An 18068-nucleotide genomic window follows, 5' to 3' on the forward strand; every position below is an offset into this window, starting at 1 on the left:
AGCCTGTCACCTATTATTTATTCAAACTCGCGTTAGTTAGACGGAGACCCGTCTGAATTCTACATGCGGAAGAATTCGTTGGTTTCACTAAAAAATTTGTACAGGAACGAACGAACCTGTGAAACAATTGCCTTCGATACAGCTAATAGTTTATAATCTGTTTTATAATTTTTATTTTGTGTAACAATTTCCAGTTTAATAATTGCACAATATAACTTGATATCTATACAAAAACGTTATTGAAGCGATTAAAATGATACCGAAACGCATCGCCATTTTAAACGCTTGAAAAATCGCATGGAGTTTTATTTGTGTCGATAATTCTTATTTGTTGTATGTAATTCAATTTTGTATTGGTGAACTGTGAAAATTAATTTGACTGCGATCTAGATTCCTGTTAAAAATTTGTTATAATAGTAAAAATGTCATAGTAGCAATATCTATAGTAAAAATATCTGTAGTAAAATATCTGTGGCAATAAATAAATATGTTACAGTAATAAGTAAATATCTACTGTAAAGATATCTATAGTAACAAATAAATATCTACAGTAACAAATAAACATCTGTAATAAAACTAGTTATAGTAAAAATGCATTCTAGTTAAAATTTCATGTCAAAAACGTATCACAATAAATTACACTAAAAAATACAGTATTTCTGTCGTTTTAAAAAGGTGACTGTAAAAGAAATAATTCGCTTGACGGAAACAATTTACCTAGGCTCGAAGGTAAGATCGTGAGAAACGTTTTCACCGATCAGAGATATAAAATTATCCGTGACCGAATAACAAATAGACCTTAATAGAGACCCTAAGCGCGGTTCGGTTTCATTAAAAAGCATCTGGGCGTCTTCACGTATCGATGAGCACCGATGATTTACCAGCAAAAGCGGGCAGCGTTGAGTGGTTTTCGTACGGCATGAAACCCGCGATAGCGTCGGCTCGAGTGATTTCGATCGTGTGATTTTTACAAGTGGGCACCATCGGCTACTTTAGAAAATCCCACGACGATAATGAAAACGCGAGAGGCAGCGGTACACTCGAGATAAAAGCGTCTGCGCTCTTGAAAACTTAAGACGAATAAAGATTACTTTACAACCCCCGTTCATCCCCACTCGCTGCCACGCCGTGTCTACTTCAGGTTACGGTGCTAATCTCCCGTAGGTAATCTAATCTAAAAAGCTGAGGCGCCTCTCCTTTTCATTACGGAAGAAGGAGGATGCTGTCCAGCCCCATAAAGTCCTAGTTGTTCATGAAACAATTACACGGCTCCGTGGAACAGGCTGAAATGTACTCTACGCTGAACATTATCATTAGACGCCAGTTTACAAACATTGAAGCCAACAGAATGTTTTTTCATTAAGTACAAATATTCGTAAAAACGTTCTTAGACTTTGTTGATTTTTATTTGTTTGCGGTTGCAGAATCAGCGTGTATCATATGTAGTACAATACGTGCTATAATATACATAGTACTGTATTATAATACTGTATAATATAAAAATAGTATTATATGTAGTATATTTTAACACGTATTATACTAGATATAGCATGCGCAGATTTCTCGATTATAATATAATATTAAATAATGTTACATATTACTATATGTATATAATACTATATTGTACTATCGTTCCATAATAATGTATCATAATATTTTAATATATCATAATATTATAGTAATATAAATTATATACGTATAGTAGTATTATATTCTATACTAGTAAGTAATAATTATAATATTACACAATTTAAAACTCACTTCTTCAAACTATCGTTATTCTTTAACGAACTTACATACTGTACTATACTTGTCACTGTTATATATGGTCATATAAAGTAATAATATAATGTAATATTATAGTTCACATATGATTAATACTTGTGTGTCTCTTATATTATAGCATTACATAATTTAAAACTCACTTCTTCAAACTATCGTTATTCCTTTTTTGAACTTATATACTATACTATACGTATTACTGTATAGTCATACGGGAATAACATAATAATATAACTCATATATGATTAATACATGCGTGTCTCTTATATTATGGCATTGCATAATTTCAAACTGACTTCTGCGAGCTATCGTTATTCTTTGCCGAACGAAATTAGATCATGCGTATCGGGCGAAACGTGATCGCGATTTGCATACTATTGAAACAGTTCCATTTACTTGTTCACAATAGAACATCGATGGAAGCGATGACTGTAACAGGCCGCACGGCGGGCAGACCTTTCTCCCATAAGACACACATTCGCGATCAGATGTGTTCTCTGATTGGTCAAAGGAACGGAAAGTAATACTCCGAGCTGTTAGTGGTTCATTGTAGTAACCAGAAAGGCGAGTCGGACGCTGGCATAGAAATGTTCTATTAAACGTTACTATCAAACCTGGTTTCAAGAATTTTACAAGTTAGTTAACCGGTTTCCCAGATGTGTCTTATGCGACGCGAGTTATTTTATTTAACTTGTCGCGTTTCATAGCGGTCGAAATTGTGACTCGTTATTTTCTAAAACCTTTCGTTTGCCAGGAATAAAAATGAATCTTTGAAATCCAATTTTCCTTCGCGTCACAGATTTATGAATGCGTTCGAATGTTTAAATATTCGTAACCCTCATCCCTTTCGATCGTTCCATTTCCTTTCGAGAACAAGGCCGATCGAACGCAACTAATTGGAGATATGGACCGTTTATTTGAAAATGGTGTATTCTGTAATGTTTGAAAAAACTGCTACGAAATAGCATAAGCAAGCAATAGCAATATCTTTTGCTAAGTTCAATAGTATACAATAAATACGGTTAACGACTGAAAAAAAACATACTACTCGTATTTTATTTCTTGTTATTGTTTAGAAACAATGTTGGATTCATAGAAAATATATTTTAAGCGATGTTTAATTTTTCATAATTGATATTAAATGAGTTTTACACCTTTTTTATATAAATAACATCGCGGGGTTGTTAGTAACTTAAAATAATGTTTTTGTAATCGGAATATTATTTATTATTTTCGAAATATAAAATATATAGTACGGCATTAGTTAGGTTAAATTATGCTGTATATCAGTTTTTATTAATATCAGTTTATTGTACTATAGTTTAGTTTAAATTGCAAACAATTTAAAAGTTTTCTAGGGCCACTAGCAACCCCATGGAATCGTTTTAGAGTTACAGTTGATTACTTATAAAAATTCTCCAAGCCTATAAATATATATACAGTATTTTGGTTAAATACTCTTGAAAGAAATTTATATAATCAAATTACACATTGATAAGTTAATAGATGCATTAGTAGACATTATGTAACTAACCCCTTGCACTATGATTTCTTTTATAACTATGTTAATTAGCACTGCTTTATTCTTATTATTTCCCTAAAAGAGCGATAGAAATTTTTGTTTATTGTTTATGTTTATCTACATTTATTTCTAGATATTAATAACAGGCGACTTAAATTTCATTTCAATTTAAAAGAAATACATAAAATTCCTGTTTAATTCTGTAAAAAGTCGTCGTCACGAATCTAACACGTTGTTATATAACACAAAAGGTTGATTTATGTCTTATATACTATATTTACTACATAATAATCTAATTAAAATAATCTAATAATAATAATTATTATATAGTAATCTTCTTAAAATAACAGAATGGACTTGCACCACTTCCGAAATAAACGAGAAACAAGTTCCACGCGCCTTTGTCTCGCGGTTAACCCTTTGCACTCGAAGCCATTTAAATTATAAATATAAAACAATTCCCCTGGCTCGTAGTATTTCAACGCAGCAAAGTGCATTTTATGCATAGGAAATTGATTCTTCCGTCTCGTACCAATAGTTTCATCGCTTAATAATTTTTCAAGTCTAAACTTTGTTGCTATAAAAATGATGTTGAGCGGGGCGATGGAACAATTTCAGTGATCGATTGCAAAAGGTGGTTAATTTTGAGTTAGGGAGTGTAACGATACGCGACGGAAACACGGCGTACGCCGTGTAAAGCGACGAGGCGAAGTAGGCAGAAAACGCGTAAGACCCTCCCGCATTCTCACGGGGTTAATTAGTAATCTCGAGAGTTAATTGCCGCAGGCGAAGGGCACACCGTGTTTTGAGCGAAGTTCGCAGGAACAGAGACGATTCTCCGGCTCGGAGGACTCGCGTGCTTCTTTGTTGCAAGGATCTCTCCCTCTTTATTATCTTCTCCCTGCTCCGGGCGACAGGTTAAAATGAAAATTTACCTACCCCCTTGTTTTTCTCCTTTTTGAATATATTGAACCTCGCATGCTACGTGCATACAGAAACGAACGGAACAATGGGGCGAGTCATTTTGTTGCGCGACAGGGCTCAACATTGTTTAAACTGCTTCGAATGAAATATTTATCTAGGATTATTATTATTCTAATATTCTTTTGCTCCATTTTCCATAGTTATTGCAAGATTATTATTTTTATTCTATTGTTCTTTTATTCTATTTTCTGTAGTTTTGCTAAGATTATTATTCTACTCTATTATTATTTTATTCTACTCTCTGTAGTTATGCTAAGATTATTTCTCTATTTTATTACCCTTCTATTCTATTTTCTATAGTTATTTTAAGATTATTATTCTACTCTACTATTTTTTTATTACATGTTCTATAGTTATGCTAAAATTATTATTCTGTTCTATTATTCTTTTATTCTATTCTCTATCGTTGTGCTAAGATTATTATTCTACTTTATTATTCTTTTATTCTATTCTCTATAGTTATGCTAAGATCGTTATACTATTTTATTATTCCTTTATTCAATTTTCTATACGTATTCTAAAATTATTACTGTATTTTATTATTCTTTTATTCTATTTACTCGAATAATCCTTGATTTATGGTAAACAATTCATAGCAAATTATTCAAACAAATAGAGAAAATAGATATAATATGAATAATGAATAATCGTTATTCAAATGGAAAATCCTTCCTTTTTAAATTATTATAATAATACAATAAATATTAGGAGCATGCAAAAATTTGTTTTCTTTCGTTTTAAGAACAGATAGAATTTTCCGGTAGACATAATAGATAGTAAATTATTACCGAGACAATTGACTCACAGGCTACCAGTCGTATTTATGTAAAAAAACATAATTTATAAGTCACCGGTTCCGTGAAGCGTTAACGATGAGCAAAGTGTTGCAATATATATTCGCCAGAATGTAAGAACGAAAGTTAATTCCGAGGAAGGAAGTACTCCCGCATTCCAGAGAAGGGGTACGTGTAACGCTGGAGAATTCGACCTGACCAAAGGGATCCTAGTGATTCACCGGTAACGTATTCGGGAGGTGGGAACTGCTTTAGGGCTAGAATGAAACGACGTCCCTCTCTACCACGTGCCACGGGCGACTATTTCGATTTTACGATCCTACGATCTCACACGCCTCTTCTTCGTCCCTCGCGTACGCGGACACCTTTCTACGATAAAAACGTTTTAGCGATGTCAAAGCTTGGATGTCTACAACGTGACGATGCCAAATAACTTGCTACGAGTCATGATGCAGCATCGACAAGAACTCTTTCCCAAGTACAATTTAATTCCCTGTACAATAAATGTGCCGCGCGCTTATTCCTCACGTTTTTCAACCCTTCTACGTGGAGAAGTTATGACACTTGAACTCTGTTATGACGCTTTGTCATATCCTCAAGTAACCAGTAAGTGTTAATAAGCTATAGAAAATGTCTTATTTATATAAAATTGTAATTGGGATATTCATTTCAAAATAAATCAAATAAAGGATAATGTTGAAAATTATGCTTGCACTTTGTTCAATGAAAATGCTGCTGTACACATGGCTGACGTAGCAATAGACAAAAGATGCGCGAGTGTTGTTAAATTATTTTTGCATCGTTAACATTTATATTAACAGTAAATGATGGGGTAATTTTAATTTTAGTATTTATGTAAATTTATAAATTGGCAAAAAAGTATTTTGGTTATTGCAAAAGTAAACTAATTATATATCATTTATAACAAAATGTAACGTAAGAATTATATATTGTATATACTGTATAATCCTCGTGTGGTTCAAGGCAATAATCCTTTGAACGTTTAAAAAACTTGAGATCATTTTAAAAGGTGCTTAAATACTTTTTGCCGTTAGTAATTGTAGTAAGTCGCAATCGTATAAAAGGGTTGTTTCGTTGACAGACGTCGAATGAACAGTTATTCCGCTAGACTTCTGTATCACATGTAACACCCAAGCAGGCAGAATTTGTTCTCATTTTGTTGACCGTCGAGAGCACGATTTGCGGTGGCATTGCGGTTGCAATGGTGGATCACTGCACCGGTTCTGAACACCAGCGGCTGGCGATGTCCGTTTCCGGGCGGCTAGAATGGTTCCCTTGAACTTGCGCTTCACAGTTACGTTTAAAGTCGCTTCGATCTTAAAGTTAGAAAGCTAATCACTTTGCGGCGCCATCTTGATAAGTCGCGCGCTATTTCTACAGTTTACTTTCTTTCAACTTCCCTGTTTTCCTTGCTACGTTCTCCTCTTCGGATAACGTTCCGTCATTTCTGCTTCTCATTCTGGTGGTTACTAAATTTAATGGTTATGCTTTTCGTGGTTACACTTTTTGTGATTATACTTTTCATGATTACGTTATTCATGGTTGCGCTATTCATCGTTACACTATTCATGGTTACACTTTTCATGGTTACTCTACGCCGCGAAGGCGAGTACGTAGTGGTTCCCTGATTGACGAGACGCGCGACAGGAGGCGTAGCCCTCGCGGTCCTCGCGTATGCCGGTTAATTCCGAGCCCTGTATCGGAGAAATCAGTCAATCAACTTAACTATGACAGAAATCATAATATAAGGGGCTAGAGAAAGTGACTGAGACGATAAAAAAAAGTTAGAAAAAGATAATTGAGCAAACAAGAAACACCAAGGAAATAAATTAAATGTATAAATATTTAACGTACATCGGATTCAGTTGGACGAAAATAGAAATCGTTAGATTCTAGATGCAATAAATGTCGATTTCATCGTGGCGAACGTCGCGTTGATATCTGTTTCGATGACGTTAGCGTTCGTCGAGTGTCAGGATTCGACGCACGGGCGTAGGACGCCAGTTTTCATTTAAATATTCATGCAACTCGTTTAGGAAGAAGGAAATACTACGAGACCTACGCGTTTTAAACCCGGCTACTTCGCTTACTCGCGTACGCCCACCTTTCACAATTCAATTGACAATCGAGAAGTGAATGTCGATCGATGGTCAACGTCGCGTTGTAAATTATTCAAATTAGGGTTGCGACGAGGGTGGAGCAACAGATAAGGGCGGAAGATCGGAGTGTGGAGCCGATCGCTGGCGCGATCAGATTTTCCGAGTTGTGGAAAGGTAATTAACTCTTTTTACTCGAAGACATTTTACCAGGAAAGGCAAGACGGCTTTTCTGATATGTACTATATTATTTTATGTGACATAATGTAGCTTATGGTTGTGAAATCGAATCTTGTAAATCCTACAGACGAACATGACTATGTAAAAGTTACCTTGTAATATAATAATAACAGTTTTTAACGGTGCCGCAGAGTCACCAGTGTTCAAACGGTATTTTCAACTGTTAATAAAGCTATTTATTAATTAGTGATGACCAATTTGTAATTTATCTTATAATTTCTAGTCTAAATTCATTTATGGAGATTTTTAGATACATCTAATTGAATTATATAAAGAAAATACTTATTTATATTGTCCAAATTTTCAAATGTTCAGAAGAAAAATACCATACATTAATATTTGTCCCTTTCAAAATATGATTCGCTTTATCTAATATCTCCATATGAGCTGAAATAACTAAAATCGATATAAAACATAATAAATAAAATAAACCCCGTATAAAATACGCAAAAACAATGTAGACTAAAGAACATAAAATAGAAAAATTTAAATAACCAAGATTTACATAAAAAGTATAAGAAAATCACAAAGCAACAATTAAATGTAACTATTGTAGTTGATTTTCACGTATCAATATCAGCATTTAAAATCAGTTTTTCATCGAAAACCAGTTATTTAATTTGATATGACCATCCGTGTAAACTTGTTTTGAAACTCAGTGTTCCATAATAATCGTGAAAGCCGTATTTCAATGGCCGACGATTCGATGGAACTCGGTTTTCGTATAGTTTATCAATGGGAACAAGCTCCGTAAAGCGATGGGATGGTGCAGGATTCGCTGAAAACGTTGAATGTTTCGCCATAGTACATATTAACCAGCCGGGTTGTGGTGGAAGGCTTGCTCAGGTATACACACAGCCGTGGCTACTTTTTCCCTCCACCATGGTTTTTCGTGTCGAGCTCTGCCGTAGGCTCGGCGGTCCCTGTGTTGGTGACACAAGGACCAAATGGTATCGTGTACGCCAGGCTGGACATGTAGAACGTAGAACCGGCTTTGTCCCAGTCCCTCGTAATACGGGTCTCCCATATTCTCGTACGATTCACGTACATTTTCATGACCACACAAAACCGTTCCTCGTGACTCCCGTGGCTCTACGAGAGAAACGGCGGGCCTCAGGGCCGTACCAACTAAAGGCTACCAATGTTTTACTTCATCATATCTCTGCCCTGCGAGAGCTTTCGAAATAATTCAGTTCTTAGTGGTACGAACGTGTCCAGTTAAATTCTGCTTTGTAATTCTATTTGTTAATCCTTTACAGTCGAGTGGTGACTTCGAAGCTAAAACTGTTACTTAAGATAATTTTAGTATAATCATCATTGTTGAAACAGCTATAGTAATTTATGAAAGCATTTAATATCTTTGTCCTGCGAGAGCTTGCGAAATAATTAAACAGTTCTTAGTGGTACGAACGTGCCCGGCTAAAGTCTCTTTTGTAATTTTATTTGTTAACACTTTGCAGTCGAGTGGTGACTCCGAGGCTAGAATTGTTATTTAACACATGTTCGTTCGGTAATTTGTAACGCTGCCATTCACCAAATGTCAGAATTTCTTGACACTATTTGTAGAAACGATATAGTCTATATAAAGGCATCGTAACTTGTTAAGAATCATATTTTTTCAATGATGTTTATCATTATACCATCTTTGGTTATAATGATCTCTGTTTGGTAAAAATTAGAATTTAATTTATTTAGAATTAAAAGAAGAAGAATCATTTATTTACTAGAATATACAAATGACGAATTTTCGTCATACGAACGAATATGCGTTCAGATAATTTTAGTATAATCGAAGTTTAGGTTGTAAATATTGTTGAAAGTGCTACAGTGTTTTACGAAAGTATTTAACATCTTTGTACTGTGAGAGCTTTCAAAATAATTAAACAATTCTTATCTCTATGTTTTGTAATAAATAAATAAGTAAATAAAATAAATAAATAACATTATAAAATAAATATATAAAAAGCAATAAACACAAATACATATATATTGATGTTGGCGTACTGGAAATACGCAAAATAATTTTGTTGACACGACATATTAATTAATTCTCAATTAGTATGCGTTTGGTAGTTATGTTATAAACAGAATAGAAATGTTTCTACTGCCAATTCTATCCTCTTCGTTAGACACCATACCCTAATTCGTATGCAGCTGCACCTGCACTCACCCTTTCCAAAGCACACATCCGGTTTTTGGGTGGACGGTCAATACAAGTCATCGTTTTAGAGACAGCATACATATCTACTATCAAACATTGAATAATTGAAATAAAAACCAAATATGAACATATAATTTTCACTAAATAAAAATTCTCAGTCTCAAAAGGACATTTTATATGGAAATCCAAACGTACAGTTCTATTTTATATTGATAAACTATTGTAACTAATATCACTGCAATCTAAGTTTCTAATAAAAGTCTGCTACAATCTATAGTAAAACTAGAGAAAGTAAATAAATATTAGTAGAAATAGTATACAAAATATAGTATAGTATAGTATACGAATTAAATTTTATATTAAAAATGTATTATAATTCATTTCACTCCTACTTAAAAAATACAATATTTCTTTCGTTAAAAAAAAAATTGCAACTAGATTGTAAAAGAAATTGACAGGAAATAATCGTAACCTGACGTAGACACCCTGTATACCCTGCCGCAAAGAAAGCTACACAAAACACCAAAACGTCTGAAAGCATTGTAGAGAAACAGAAGTGATTTTCGTTGTTGTAATATTTTTACTAAATAATTTCCTTTTTTTTCGAACCTAAATATTTAGTTCTTCGTATTTTTATACACAGGTGTCTCACGTTGATGAGAATTAATCTTACTGAAAAACAATAATGTATAACATGAAAGATTAATAAGGAAAAACAAAATGTATTAATTCTCTTTTACAATAATAACTGTAACACAATAATATAATTCAATTTAGTGTAAAAATTTAAAAATGAAGAGTGAACTAAACGACCGTGATGATTAAACGATCTTAATCGCGCAAAGACTTAAAAATACCGTTGCAAAACGTTAAAAAAACCACTAAAAGACTCCTCGAACACTTTCCTAAAACGATAACAAACTAGAAAAGAGGTCGCCAGAGTAGCCGAAGGGTATGGTACTGGTCGGGCTGCTGGTCGGCCAGGTTGGTGAACGTAGGACAGCTAACCAGATGACGTCATTGGCTTCTTGGGTCTATTGGGGCCCCGTAGCGGGCGGTAGGGGGAGGGGCCCGCCATACGGCTCCGTGGAAGGACAGAAGAGGAAGAAAGATCTCGCGAAGGCTGGGGGAGGGGGATGGTCTCCAGCACAGTGCGAGCCGTTGCTTTCAGGTACGAGCGTACGGTGCCGCGTGCAGGTAGTCCAGCGCTGGTTCTCCAAGTTCCTCGGCGCGGCGAGCGTTTACGCCTCGAAAATTCGAACCTGGACCTATCCCCAGGACATTGAACGTCGCGCGGCCCTTCCTGCGAGCATCCTGGATAATAAATCGACTGATTCAACCGCGAGTTACCTGTCCGCGAGCGTGCAAAGTGGGACCGTAAACGGCGAGAGAGTGTCGCGCGAACGAACGCGGTGCCTCGCAACGTATTGTTCCTCGATGATCGACAAGGCGTCGAGGAGAGTCTCCCGATTGTGATCAAGACCTGACCACGTGTTTACGGAGGTGCGATTTCGGTCTCCTCGGAGTCGACGTGGAGCAACGAAAGGCTTATTATCGTCGAGTGAAGTGAGTCGGGTATCCGGCGTGGTGGGTGACGGAGTAGAGGAAGTACGGCCGGCCGAGAGAAGCCCGTGAATTTCTGTCGCCGGGAATTCGACGCGGAACTGTGCCAACGAAGCGGGCGAAGCACGTGGCACGCCGAAGTGGAACGACTCGGGCGAAAGATGCAGCGGGTCGTCCGGAAGAAAGGATTCAGCGGCGTCCAGGAAGCTGAATTTGTTAGTCACGCTCCGAGCACCTCGAGCGACCCCCGCATCTCTCGATCCTGCTCGGCCGTATAAAACAGGCCGCGATAGATCTCCTAGCGATCGTTCTCGACGAAACTGTCCACCGATGAAACTGTTTAACGACGTGACTGTTTAGCGACGTAACTATTCACCGACGTAACCCGGAACGAAGAGCCGCGGCTCGCCGCGTAGATCGAAGCGACTTTGCTCGCCAAACGAGTTTATGCTTTTTAATCGAGTCTACAACTCGTCTGGCAACGGGTTCTCCTAGCGCATCCGGCATGCGATCGCCGTGTAGGACTCTTCCTGTAGCATTCGCGACGGATCATCTGCCGGGGGCCCTTTGAACGCTCGGAGCCACCTGTTTCCCATCGATCCTGGTGCCGCCTCTTCCTTCCTGCCTCGAAATTGAAAAGGAGTCGACCGATTCGTTTATAAAACGGACCGACGAAATCCTCTCGGCGTTATCTGGCACGAAAGCTGGATCGCCGGGGCAAGAGAGAGAGTGAGAGAGAGAGAGAGGGAGGCGGAGAGAGCAGGCAACGATTCCTGAGACTGCAAACAGAACTATCTCGGCGGAGCGAGAGTTTGCTCGGAGGAAAAAAGACATGTCGCTCTCCTTGAACGTTGCTCTTATCTCGATGGAACGCGGAGGACGCGTTGCAGGACCGTTTCGAGGATTTTGGAAACACTCGAAAGGCCAAGTCGTCTTCGCGGCGATACGTTGGTAACGCTCATCGGAGGATAATATTACCGGGTTAGAATGTGACGAGGAGTCGCGCTTGTTGCAGCGATTTCTTCCGCGTCGACGATTAGTCGCGAGCGAAAATGTTGAAGTGGATAAAAGTCCGACAGGACATGTCGGCGACGCCGACGCCGCATGAGCGCGAGAAAAAGGATGAGGTGGCAAAGGTCGAAGTTGAAGAAGTCACCGCTGTGCAGGAGGAGGAGGAGGAGGAGGAGGACAGCGGCATGGAGCGGGAGGACACGCCGTCCAATATCGAGCTGAACGATCTGCGGAAAGTATGCCGAATTGTGTAATCGATATTTCCACGAACGATGACATGCTTCTTTCTTACCCTTTACTACTTTCTTGACGCGGAGAACCCTGATTCATGGGGAAATCTCGCGGCGACTTTTACCACGGCGATGGTGCCGGAACCTGTTCCATACCAGAGGCGAATTAACTTCTTGTTTATGATACTGTACGGCAGGGCTGAGGTAGTAAATATTAAATAGTAAATAGAATTTGGATATTTTGATTTTATTCCGGGTTTATTTTCACATCCGGCAATAGAATTGTGAAATAAATATTTTGTTAAAATATGGGGAAATTATATGTTTTGGTCAAATAGTAATATTTCAAGAAACAGTAGAGTAGATAAAAATATCGTTTGCAACGGTGCTATTCGTTTCCATTGATATTTTCTAAATTTTTATATTCATCAAATTTATTTCACGATTTTTTAAGGAAAAATTGGAAACGCGATTAGGGAAAATTAACTTAGGAATTAATTCTGAATTTAGGAAATAAATCTGAGTATTTACGGATAATTTCGTTTACCACGATTCTTGTATAATTTATTCTATTATCGAAATAGTATTTTGCATGTAATAGTATTACATATAATTTAATCCTTTGCACTTTGTACTCGAGAGTCTGAGGCAGTGCTAAAATTGTTACACCATGTTTTGAAATAATTTGTACTCATATGATCACAGTTTAAACTTAAGAATTTGTTAAAGTTATAATTTTGTGTGAATCACAAAACTTTTCTGTGATGAAAGTACACTTCGTCATAGAAAATATAAGTACTACAGGTTAGAAAAATTGTTTTAGGTTTACAGTTAAAATGGCTTCCAGTAAATAGCATTTCATTTAAGCACTAAATATTATTTGATAGTATCTTATCCAAGCATTAAATATTATTTAATAGTTCTTCATTCAAACATTAAATATTTTTTAATAGTTCCCCATTCAGGCACTAAATATTATTTAATAGTTCTTCATTCAAACATTAAATATTATTTAATAAATCTTCATTCAAGCACTAAATATTATTCTACAGTATATATTCCATTTAAGCATTAAATTAAACCGTGTTTCCAAATAGTACTCATTAAATACTTCAACGTTTACTATTTCTTTTATATCAAATCATCTGAAATTTCTCCCAGCACTGCTGTACAGTCTTTACTAATCATGAAGTATTTCACGGTTCACGCTTCCATCTTCCTATTCCAACTTTGCAAAAGTACTTTCTCTACCCGTTTTAATTTAACTGGTACACCTACTTTAGTTCCATTTTTCCTAGTTTATTCGTTTCGTAGCGTTCGACAGCTTTCTGAATTGCTTTTACTCTTCCTTATCATTACTCGAACGTTACACTTTTATTATAAATAAATTCGTTCATTTCTTAAGAGATATTGCAACTTTCTCTCGACATTGATATCTATATGTATATCCATTACTATTATCCAAAATGTTATTACAATTATTAGTTACAATTAGACGTTATAATACAATGAAATTGAGAGAAGTCACTGCATTAGTTCATTGAAAACGGGAATAATTAAAATTTCAAAATTATTAAAAATATAGTGAAATTCGCAATTTCAGAATTGCATTTAACAGCAAAATAGTTAGTCTACTGCGAATCTCTGCTACGTCTGATGTCTTATTTGATGCCCGCAAAAAGCCGTGCGCGCATGAAAAGCTCTTCCTTCTTTCCCTGATCCGTCGTAGACATTCTCGAGATCGCATTAGCTCGAGATAAAAATTAGGATAAAAATTAGGTGCCGTATGCGAGGGCACTTAGAACAGTGCACATGGCCCTCTTTAAAATGTCATTAGCGGATGTTTCTTGCTTGCGCCGCTCCGTCGACTTTCTGTCGTCCAAGATTTTATCTGGCCACCACTAGTCGCTGGCTAATGTTCGAACGTCTTTTAAAAATTAGCTTCAATTGCTGCCATAAGCTCTACTCCCGGCAAAATAACGAGTGTGTAATTAACGAAGAGAACCGGCGGTGTCGGAAATCGTTTACCGTAGAAACTATCGAAACGTAGCAGATAGCTACTTAATGAAAAACCTGCGGGCTTTAAATCTTGACACAATCCCAAACTTTTTCCAAAACGAACCTTCAGCTTTGAGACAAATAAACGATTAAAAAATCGAGCAGGTTAATAAATAAATCGGAGATTCGCTTGTACACGTTTCTAAGTATATAAAGAGGATTTTTTTTCATTTTTGTGTTTCAAAATGGCGATCTCAAAATGGCAGTCCATGTGCGCCATGTCTCTTTCTGAAGCTTGCAGTGTAAGGCTCGTAATTTTTTTTACCAGAAAATGTTTGTAATAAAAAAAACTATAAATGAAAATATTAATATATATATTACATATTTTATCACCGAAGAACCGCGTTTAGCTATTGCCAACATATATCGTAACCAATATCTTCCGTTAAAACGTTATTATTTGTCCGATTATAGTAAATAATTAAATTCGCTTTTCCTGAAAGACAAAGGCTGATGTTTGTTAATTGGTCGATAGCATTCAGGTAATCGCTTCCTCTTTGCATGTACCAGGCACCGTACACTTCGCAGCTCTGGTTCTCCTCGTCTCGAGGATTTCTGTAAAATCTACGAGATCCGGGGCGAGTTCCGCGATCGAGTAAATCGTAGCGGATCACTTTCATTCATCGATTTCACTCGCGCGGCAATGCTGTATCCGCGAGCCGTCTGGTTTTTCCGATCGCCGAGTGCCAACCTGTTTCGAACAGGTGCGACATCCTTTCCGATGCGCGCGGACGTTCGGCTCGCTGTCCGCGCCGCTTCTATCATTACCATTGTCTCGGCGCTGGATACGGATACCGATCAAACAACTTTCATCGAACCATTTCGCTAGACCGTTTGCGGTTCTTTGCGGTCACGCTGAACTTTCTGCCGCGAATAACAACGTTAGGATTATTTGCTTAAGTTAGACTTTCTTCGTGGTTGCACATTCCGTTCTTCCATCCAATATTTAGAAATGTTTTACTATTAACAATAACATTTTTTATGTTAATAATAGTATTCTGATATTAATTATAATATTTATTAATATTTTAATTTAGGCAGGACGCGAGATTATAGTGGCTTTCGCGGACGTTCCGTGGTTTAGTTGGCTGTGTTATTAGTTATTAAAGTAAACGATTGAAGTGAAAGTGTATATACATGTATGATGTACTAAGGAAAATATATATATATATATAGTGAATATATAGCTAATGTATGTATATAGCTGATACTGTATATACAAATCAATGCTGAAGCTGGTACTGTATATGTGTACAATTGAATGCTGAAGCTGGTACTACATATACAATTGAATATTGAAGTCAATAATATACGCAATAGAAAAATATATATAGCAAGAAACATAGATGTATATAGCTATACTAAGAAAAATAAGTATTAATAAAAATGGTGTTTTAGTTACGAGAAACTTCATTCGCGCAAAATTCAACCGTGATTGTAATAATTATAATTATAAATAATTATACATAATTTTTATAAAATTATAACAAGAATTACATAACTGCTAAATATCGAATTGACTAGCTTCCATCCATTTTTCTAGAATTATTAAACGAAATCTCTAAATAGTCTAATCCAATATTGTGTCTACTGTTGTGAAATATACAGAATTATTATAAAACGTTTGTTCGTATTAATTATTCGCTTACGAATATTAATTATCCGCTTTGGAAAATGTCGCGGCGGGTCGGCGTTATTCTCCAACAGTTTTCGTGCGTGATTCTCTTCGTTAACATTTTTTTCCAGAGTTTTTCCGTCTTTTCTAAGGAGACGTTGCGTTGAGCAACCCACCCCGGAGCAGTGTGTTCACCTGTTGATTTTCTACGGGCGACCATTGCCCACCAATCTCTCGAAGATCGGTTACGAAACGAACTCGTTTAGCCCGCGCGAATTGCAACTTATCCGCGGGAATATTTTTGCACAATCGTCCACGGGGAGAACGCATTCCAGGGAAATCCGTAGAAATTTCCTCGTCGCTAAATTTCACTGTATAGGTTATCGCGGATCATTGAATTCGCTTGTTGATTTTAACTAAATTATTATTGTATTTAAATCATAGAAAACATACATTTGGCATTATCAAATTGTGCACGATTATATTAACACTAAACTTAGCACTGATTGAATGATCAATTTTAAGTGATTAATATTAAAATTAGTGAAGTTATCAGAAATAAATCTATGGTCAGTTGCAAGGGCCTAGTACACTTTATAAACTAGAAATATTTTAACTGTGTATTAATTGAATTTAGACACGTGTTACAAAAATTAAGCTATTTATTAAAATTAGCAATAGGGAGATTTGGAAAAATACAAAATACAATGTCACAAGAGTGTAAACACAGATACCATAGCTATAGAAATAAAATTGTTAAAAAATGGACTTAATATTATATTAATATTCAATATATATGTTAAATATTTATATTGATATATATCCTATTCATAAATAGTATTAATACATATTATATTATATTAACCCTAAGCACTCAAAGCCATTTCAACAGTAAATCTGAAATAAAATTGATGGCTCATAGTATTTCCATTCGATGTAACAAAGTGCACTTTTATGCATAAGAAATCGATTCTTGTGACTCGTACCAATAGTTCCACTATTTAACAATGTTTTTGATCTAAATTTTAATTGTATAAAAATTATCTTGGGGCCTGACAGAACAATTGTAGTGGTGCATCAGAGTCACAACTCGAGTGCAAAGGGTTAATACGTAAGCCGGAGAACCGGTCGACAGTCACACGCCCTATTAAAAAGTACAACAGCAAATACATATATTGCAACACATTGACGTAATATTTAAACTCTTAGGCGACTTTTCGCGCCAACAAAGCTATCTCTTCTCCCTTTGTTCTCTCCCTTTTCTTTCTAAAGCTAATCCAACACACTAAATCGAATTATCCCCGAAGACATAACTTGTCTACCTTCGAAACGACCGCTTCTCCTGTCTGAGAAACAGCTAGCTCCGTTTATCCGGATTGTAAATCGTACGATTTTCGGGTTTCAAAATTGTCGAGGGTGATTTCGAAATGGTTCGCGGCTGTTCGTTTCATTCATGCAGCGGCGATATGCTGATTAAGGGAAAAGAAACGGGCCGTTCGCTTCTCGGTCTGACTAAACGAGGGGATTTCGTTCGGGTCGCCGATCCGATTTACATATGCCGGATTTGCATACGTTTATGTAATGGGAAATTGAGAGTGCGTGGGCGCCATGAGTTTCCTTTTGCAGTTGTTACGATCCGGACGTAGGTTCGCAGTGGACTAATTTGGATTTTGGAGTTTGTTGCACTTTTCTTGCGTCGATTTGATATATTTCGGTAATAGGTACGGTTTAACACGTAATAAATAATAACTCATTGAAAATTAATAGTTATATGGTTGTGTATATATAATTATTATAATTATATAGTTATATATAGAATTATTATAATTAAACAGCTGTATATACAATTATTATAGTTATAGAGCTATATATGCAACTATTATAATTATACAGCTATATTTATAATTATTATAATTATGTGATTATAATAATTATAATAATTTGTTCGCCAAAATATTACGTTTCTTTAGAAATATTAATAGTACGCCCTT

The 18068-nt window shown here is 36.1% G+C and overlaps 1 protein-coding gene across 1 annotated transcript in view; it reads left to right on the forward strand.

Moving 5' to 3' along the window:
- The window catches only part of Ec (ubiquitin specific peptidase echinus), a 128415-nt gene that overhangs the window by 89167 nt on the left and 21180 nt on the right, over nt 1–18068 (forward strand). The gene's annotated exons all lie outside the window — the stretch shown is intronic.

Source organism: Augochlora pura, chromosome 5 (genome assembly GCF_028453695.1).
Source record: "Augochlora pura isolate Apur16 chromosome 5, APUR_v2.2.1, whole genome shotgun sequence".
Lineage (NCBI taxonomy): Eukaryota > Metazoa > Arthropoda > Insecta > Hymenoptera > Halictidae > Augochlora > Augochlora pura.